General features: G+C 39.0%; 1 pseudogene; it reads left to right on the top strand.

The window, feature by feature from the left end:
* The first annotated feature begins 2,251 nt into the window (after positions 1–2,251).
* LOC102821302 lies at positions 2,252–7,102 on the top strand (annotated as a pseudogene).
* Positions 7,103–7,672: the final 570 nt, after the last annotated feature.

Raw genomic sequence — 7,672 nt, 5'->3', positions numbered from 1 at the left:
CATGTCCTTATCTACAAATGATTTGGAATCTCTTTGATAACTGGCTTTCCCCTTTTTTTTTTGTTTTTATTCCTGAATCTGCTACAGTTGTCTGTGTACATTTTGAATATTCAGTTGTTGTTGTTGTTAAGTACTTTCGAGTCGATTCCGACCCACAGCAACTCTATATAGGGTTTCTGAGGAGCAGCTGGTGAGCTTGAACTTCCAACCTTACAGTTCAAATGGCTTTGCAGTCTGGCGCATTAACCCACCAGGACTCTCAGTAAGAAAGTGTTTGTAAAATGAGCAGCAGAATTTTGATTATTTACAACAGTAAAAACCAATACATTTGCTGCTTTTATGGTTGAAAGTTTAATGTTTAAGTTATATTGTCTGATTCAGAGAGGACTTAAAATACTGACTGATGAAAATCAAAGACCACAGCCTTTAGTATGGGTTGCAATTCAGTGGAAAGCAAACAAAAATTCTCACAACTAGGCCACCTCAAGGTCAGCAGTTCATAACTACCAGACGTTTAGTATGAGAAAAATAAGGCTTTCTGCTCCTGTAAAGATTTCCAGCATGAGAAACCCTATTCAGGGTCGCTATGAGTCGGAACCAACTCCACAGCACACAACCACCTCCACAATCAACAGGGGCAACAGACATTACCCAAAGATTTCATTTTCTCCTCTTATTTCCAATTTCCCAAATCCTTGGTCATTATGTTCTTCTTCTGCTAATTTTGTAACACATTATGTGCTTATCTACTAGGCCCCATGATAAACTACTCACATCCCCTTACAGGAATGAAAGATTTCTAAGCTGCTAGAAGTGTTTTCAGAAGACAGCTGTCAGCCCTCTCTGGTGATTACCTCCATGGAAGAAAACTGTCTCACCTCCTTTCACGGGCAGCCACATTCTAAATGACTGGTCTCCGTAGGGTGAAAATGTCTGAATGCTTTTGATCTAATTGGAGACATTCTGAAGGCTGTCTCAGCTCCATCTCTTCTCATAAGGTAGGCTGAGGTCCATGTTAGGACTGCAAACAGCTCACCTTCCCTCTCTCTGCCCAAACTGTTTTCTCTCTATAGGTGTTAGTCGAAGAGTTTTCCCTAATAAATATCTTGGCTGTCAATCTCCACTTTACAGTCTACTTCTCAAGACACATAAGCTGTGACTGTCTACCAAAATACACAGGAATGTATTTTGATGTTAGGAATACATGAATGATTAAAAGATGAAGTGCCGGTTCTTTCAGATCTTAGAAAACAATGAAGAAAATGTATAGGTAAATCCATCTCTCCCATCCAAGATGGAAAGTTTCCTGAGAAAGGTACACACGGAATAAGAATCCAAAGAATTCTAAAACCCAGTCAGGTGGGGATAGAGAAAGGATACTGGGATAGACTTGCTGTAGGAGCTTGTGTGTAAAAGACAAGCCTGCTGAGGATAAGGTGAGGAAGGAGCTGGAGGCAGTAAGAAACAGGATGAGGAAAGTCACAGACATATCATGCACCTGGGCCAATAAAGTAGGGACACACAAACAGATGCAGGTGGAATAACAAGTGAGTAAAGGGTGGGACAAATGGAAGAAAGGCAGAAGAATGTGGCAACAGTGACAGGATCATGGAAACACTTGTGGGCCACCCTGAAAGAGGATGGCTCTTGACCTTTATTTTTAGACTGAGACAGAACACAGATGGCTATTCCTTGAAGCATACACGACCAGAAGTTTCTTTGTGAAAATAAAGCAATGAGTATCCCAGAAAGTTTGAGAGGGCAGGTGTTGTATTCACAGTACCTTTATAGAAACACATACATAATGCCATCATCCACTTTTCATGAAATCAGTCATTTTAAAAGGAAAAGGGCACATGATCTGATTTTTCAAAGCACCCGGTTTTATTTGGAAAAAAGAGATTCTTTTCCACCCCCCAGACTTCTGCTATAGGTTATTGTTGTTGTTAAGTGCCACTGAGTTGGTTCCAACTCATAGCATCCCTGTATAAGGTTTCTAAGAAGCAGCTGGTAGGCTTGAACCACTAACCTCATATTTAGCAGTCAAATGCTTATCCTACAGTGCCACACCAGGACTCCTATATGGGTAATATTAAAAAGATAAATAAAAAGGTAAAATGAAATTGATGAGAAATGCTTATTGAATTGAAACAAATGAAATTTACTGACTGTAACCATTTAATCATATGACTTCTTACCTTCTTGCAAGTTTTACTTGGCTGTTTATTTAGTAATCAAAACCACTGTCATTATGGGTAAGAACGTTCACAGCATCATCATGTACCACATCGTCATCTATCCTTGCATTCCTTCTTACCTAGAAATTATCTATCAGTAAAACTACCCGGACAAAAATTAAAAGCTATCAAACACAACTCATATTATTACAGAAACTCTTGATTTCCAGAGCCAGGAACCATAATGCTGCCAGCTTCATGTAACCCAAGACCTAGGCTTGGCATCATCTCTCCCTCCCACTTAAGGAATCATATGAAAATAAAGGGAGTGCAAAGAATACTACAGGGATCAATCCAGTCTACTTAAAATGATTCATAAACGTTAGTACCTTATTATTAATAACTTGTGGTACCCCACACAACTGATCAGTTTTCACCTGGCTGATGCAATACCCTGGTGGAAGCACTACTAGAAGCAATCTGGAAAAATGGAGATGTTTACAGCAAGAGAGAGACACAGTCAGATGCAGCTGGAAGGATGGAATGAAAACCAGAAGACCAGTTTGGGACGCTGTCCCCAAACCCACTGAAGATATGAGGAGTGTTCATGCTCCTCCACCCCCAGCCCACCCTAAGTTGCTATGTAGTGAATTCCAACTCATGGAAACCCCATGTGTGTCACAGTACCAAAGTACTTTATAGGGTTTTCAAAGGATAAATCAATTTATCCATTGCTGGGTGTCTGGGTAGATTCAAATCTCTAACCTTCCAGTCAGCAGCGAGTGTATTAACTGCCTGTACCACCCAGGGACTCCTGTACACACTGGGGGACTACTAACATCCGTCACATGACAAGTATAATTCCTACATTTGTCAGTGAAGTTCCTTGAAAGATTGAAGCCAGGCAAGCTGACTGACCAAGCTAGCTTTGTGCTTTTCATGTCTCTCCAATTTTGAGAAGGGGCGTATTACTCTGACTAAATACAGCAGAAAATTAGCTATTAAAGGGCTCATGATTAGATCTAGAAGCCTTAAAACTCAGTAACAAAAGCCCCAAATCCACATGGAATCTGGAGGGAGGGTTTAGCTGAATTAAAAAAAGTTAGATTATAGTCAACTTTTCCTCCTAAGTTACTGCTAGTTCTACTAAAATATGATTTTACTGGCAGATGCAAAACTTAGATAGAAAGAGACATTTTTTTACAATTTTTTTACAAATGAATCACCTCACTAGCAAGTCTTTTACAGTAATCTCTCTCATCTCCCCACCCCATGCCACTGGTGAATTGTCACTTTTGACTCATGAAAGCACGTTACATAATGGTCAGTACAAGACAAACTTAGATGTCCATAATGAAGCACTGTCTGGGATGCACCAACATTTCATCTTTGAAGAAGCAGGAGAGTTAGAAAAGTACATTACACTGGTTCCCATGAGGATCATGAAAATAAAAAAGCGATTCCAAAGTAGGACTCTACAGCCTAACTGTGTAGATTAAACCAGACCTCAGGTTCACCTGTGTTTCAGTTTGCTCACATATAAAACTGTTGTTGTCAGCTGCCCTCTAGTCGACCCTGATTTGTGGCAACTCCATGCACAATGTGATCCACAGGGTTTTCATGGACAGAAAGTGGACTGCCAAAACCTTTTTCCTCCTACATCTTAGTCTGGAAGGTCCGTGTTCAACATCATAGCCACACACAAACTTCCACTGACAGACGGTGGGGATTACCCAGGATACACTGGCCTGGAACCTAACCCTGGTTTCCCTTGTGGTATGTAAGAATTTTACCACTGAGCCACCATCTTTTCCTCACTCCACAGCTGTTGTTTTTAAGTGCCTTCGAGTCAGTTCTGACTCAAAGCGAAATGATACAAAATTCCTATCCTTGAGGTCATTAATGAGGATTAAATGAAACTGATGTGATGTTCACAACCAGTTCCTGGTAGATGGTGATTCTGCACCTGCACACATCACAGAAACTGAACTAAGTCGATGCAATAAATCTACCAACTTCTCTTTAAAAAAAAAACTGATCAAACCAGTAATTCTTTAGACAACACAACCAGTCTCCCCACACCAGCACTACCAAACCAAACAAATAAGAAAACCAAATAACCACCAAGTCAAAAAACTCCACAATAGTAAGATGCTGTAGGAAGAAAGGGTAAAGGAGACCTGGCAGGAAGACACACTGGCCCAGGTGGGAAAAAATAGTAAACACCTTTGCTCACACTTTGCTATTTTTAGGAACAGAGATTTCCTGAGTATCTCATAAATAAAGTAGTATCTTCAGAAGGCTTTCTAGGCACCTAAGATCTGGCTTGTGATCAATTTAAAAAATTACATTCTAGAAGAGAAGTTTAGATTTTAGGATGAGGATAAAGTTGACTATTGTTTCTGAGGAGGAGGGAGAGGAAAAAATCTGAAGGAAAACACTGAACCTGAATCCAGAAAGATTTTATATGTGCAACCAATGAATCATAACAGAGCCCACTAGCTTAAAGAGCTGATTCGGTAGTAACTGTCAAATCAACATTCCAATGTTCAACAGATAAAGTTCAAATGACACATATTCCTAAGGATATTTATGGGTAACTAAATCATCTACAATAAAGATTCTCAAGCACTTAGACCAAAATAGAAAGTCATACAAACAGTGATGCCAAATTTTATGTTAACATTCAATCTAAATTTTGCTACAACAAATGTATTTGCTCCCAGAAAGTGAGACCCTGCCATCTCAGCCTGCTAAGATAGTGACGTGGCAGTTTGAAACAGATTGAGAGGAAAATTCAGGATAAAAGTATAATTGGTAATAGAGACTCTGCCTCTTTAAAGAAATAGCTCAATTGAATTCAGTTTTCCCATACAAGGTGTCTTTTCTCCCACCCCCACCCCCACCCCTTATATGTGTATGTGTGTATGTGTGTGTGGTTGTTGTTGTTGTTTTAAGTGCCATCAAGTTGGTTCTGACCCCTAGCAACCATGCATAGGGTTCCTGAGGAGCGACTGATAAGCCTGAACTGCCAACATCACAGTTCTACCAACTTTGCAGTCCAGCACATTAACCCACAGTACCACACTAGCACTCCTATATGTGTGTATATATATTTACTTATTAAGTAGGACTAGTTTTAATGTTAGGGGTAAGGGTTAGGCTAGGGCTCAGAATAAGGCTTGATCTAGTTTACTGAGTTACTGTTAGGTTTACTTATTTATTTTTCTTAAAATCTACTTGATTTCCTCTTAATTTAGTTCTGTAATTACATTATTTCCTCTTTTTACTTTATGTTTGTTTTGTTGTTGTTGTTGTTGTTGTTGCAAGTGTATGTCTAGATCTCTATTTTCAGTCTTGTAGGTCTGTTTTACTTTGAACACTTCTATATCTGGGTTGACTTCTGGGTGATACTGTCATGTACATTAGTCTCAAGTTGTTATCTGCTGTTGCTGAATTCTCTGTCCAAAGAACTCCTTTCAGTATTTTTTGTAAGGTTGCTCTAGTTTTTACAAATTCTTTCAATTTCTCTTTATCTGAAAATGACCCAATTTCACGGCCATATTTGATGAACAATTTTGCTGGGTACATGATTCTTGGTGTCATGGTGTGGCGCTGCAGAGTATGCACTGGACCACTAGGTTGGTTTGAAGCTCGAGGTCGGCAGTTCAAACCCACTAGCTGCTCCTCAGAAACCTTATACAGGGTTGCTGTAAGTCAGAATTGACTTAATGGCACTCAACAACAACAACAAGATTCTTGGTTGGCAGTATTTTGTTTTGTTTTGTTTTGTTTTCCTTTCGGTATTTTATATATGTCATTTCATTGTCTTCTTATCTGCATGGTTTCTGCTGAGAAATCAGAGCTTAGTCTTATTCATTCTACTTTGTAGATAACTGATTTCATTTTTTCAAGAGTCAGTCATGTTTAATACGTTGAGAACAGTAGAAAAGGTATTGAACCAGCTGTTTATGAGATCATGCCACTCAGAAGCTTTCACCTAAACCTGCTTCCCACATCCTTAAGAACCAGGAAAAAAAATGTATTTAAAACTATATTTTTTGCAGTCAAAAATTACCTGCTGCCTCCATTTTTCATAGCAAGAATTCTACCAGAGGAAGTACAACTATTTTTTTCCCCAAGCCTTCGTGCTGAACATTGTAGGTTAGTTTTAGAAAAACACAGTAAGAATTTGATATATAACAATTTCCCACCTTGAATGGTGACAACACTTATTAAAGAGTAATTTTCCTGAGAAGCCTTCATCTTAAGACGCATGACTCACTGAATACAAACACATCAACCATGTACCACTCCTGCTAGACGGAACTTAGAAATGATACCACCAGAACAAGCATAAAGTTATTTGTGTCCGTCATAAGTGGTGAATATTATTTGAGGTGTATTAGTTATAGAAATAGTTGAATAGTCTTACATAATTCAATTTCAAGATACATGGTATATTTTCAAATTGTTTTGCCATAATTTTATTAAAGATGGCATGAAACCCCTCCCCCGAACAAGAAAGAAACAAACAAAAGCACTGAAGGGAAATTCTGCGCCACCATGGAGGACTACCATCGTACCATAGCCACGGCAAAGAGGTTGGTTTTATTGCGGGTGAAGTCCACAATATAGTTAAGGAGTGGGTAGCTAGGGTCTTGGGTGGTAAAGATTATAATCAAAACATTATCAACCAATGGACTGCAAGCATAGTGGAGCAGTCCTGAGCACATTTGGTTAAGTTGGGAAAAACTTATGAATCTATTGTGCCCTGCACAGTGCTGCAGAAGAGAGCATATGGCTTCCACGCAGCCAGCTCATGCTTTTGGGATACCATGGCCAATGGAATCTGTACTGTAAGATGGGAGATCCAAACCATCAACTGTATCATCAATGTTTTCACCTTTGCCATTGTCCTGTAACTGACTAAAAACATTATGCCAAAGCCACTAATGTAAGAATTTGCCAGTGTACCCTTTCAAAAAAGAGTAGTAATTACTTCTTAATGAACTAGATGAAAAGTGTGCAATATGTTTCAAAGGTATCAACAAACTGAATATCCTAAGCAAGCAATCTCATAGCATGTTGGCAGATTCTTTCATATTCTATATAGGATGATTAAAATAGGAAAAATTGAATGTTTTCAAAAATAAATGCAGAAATATAGCATGATTAAAAAAAAAACAACAAAGACAGATAACTAGTACAAGGGTTTAAATAGCACCTGTGACACTGAAAATGATTCATCCTGGTTTTGTTTCATTCTGAGTGCTGCTAATAGGAAGACTCTGGATTCCTCCCGGTCTCAAGCGACAGGATTAACTTGAACAGAAGGCACATATGGCTGGGTTTGCTCACAGCACAGGGAGCTGAAGATATTTTCCCATCAAACACTTTCATTTGGCACTTTTCTTTTTCCACAAACAAAGAGGGAAAATCAACAGCTTAAACATGAAATTCAGGACTCACCCACAGTATTCACATCCCAACGC

This window comes from Chrysochloris asiatica, unplaced genomic scaffold (genome assembly GCF_000296735.1).
Source record: "Chrysochloris asiatica unplaced genomic scaffold, ChrAsi1.0 scaffold00103, whole genome shotgun sequence".
In the NCBI taxonomy this organism is placed as follows: domain Eukaryota; kingdom Metazoa; phylum Chordata; class Mammalia; order Afrosoricida; family Chrysochloridae; genus Chrysochloris; species Chrysochloris asiatica.
Note: the sequence above shows the minus strand (reverse complement) of the source record. Positions and strands in the feature narration are given on the sequence as shown.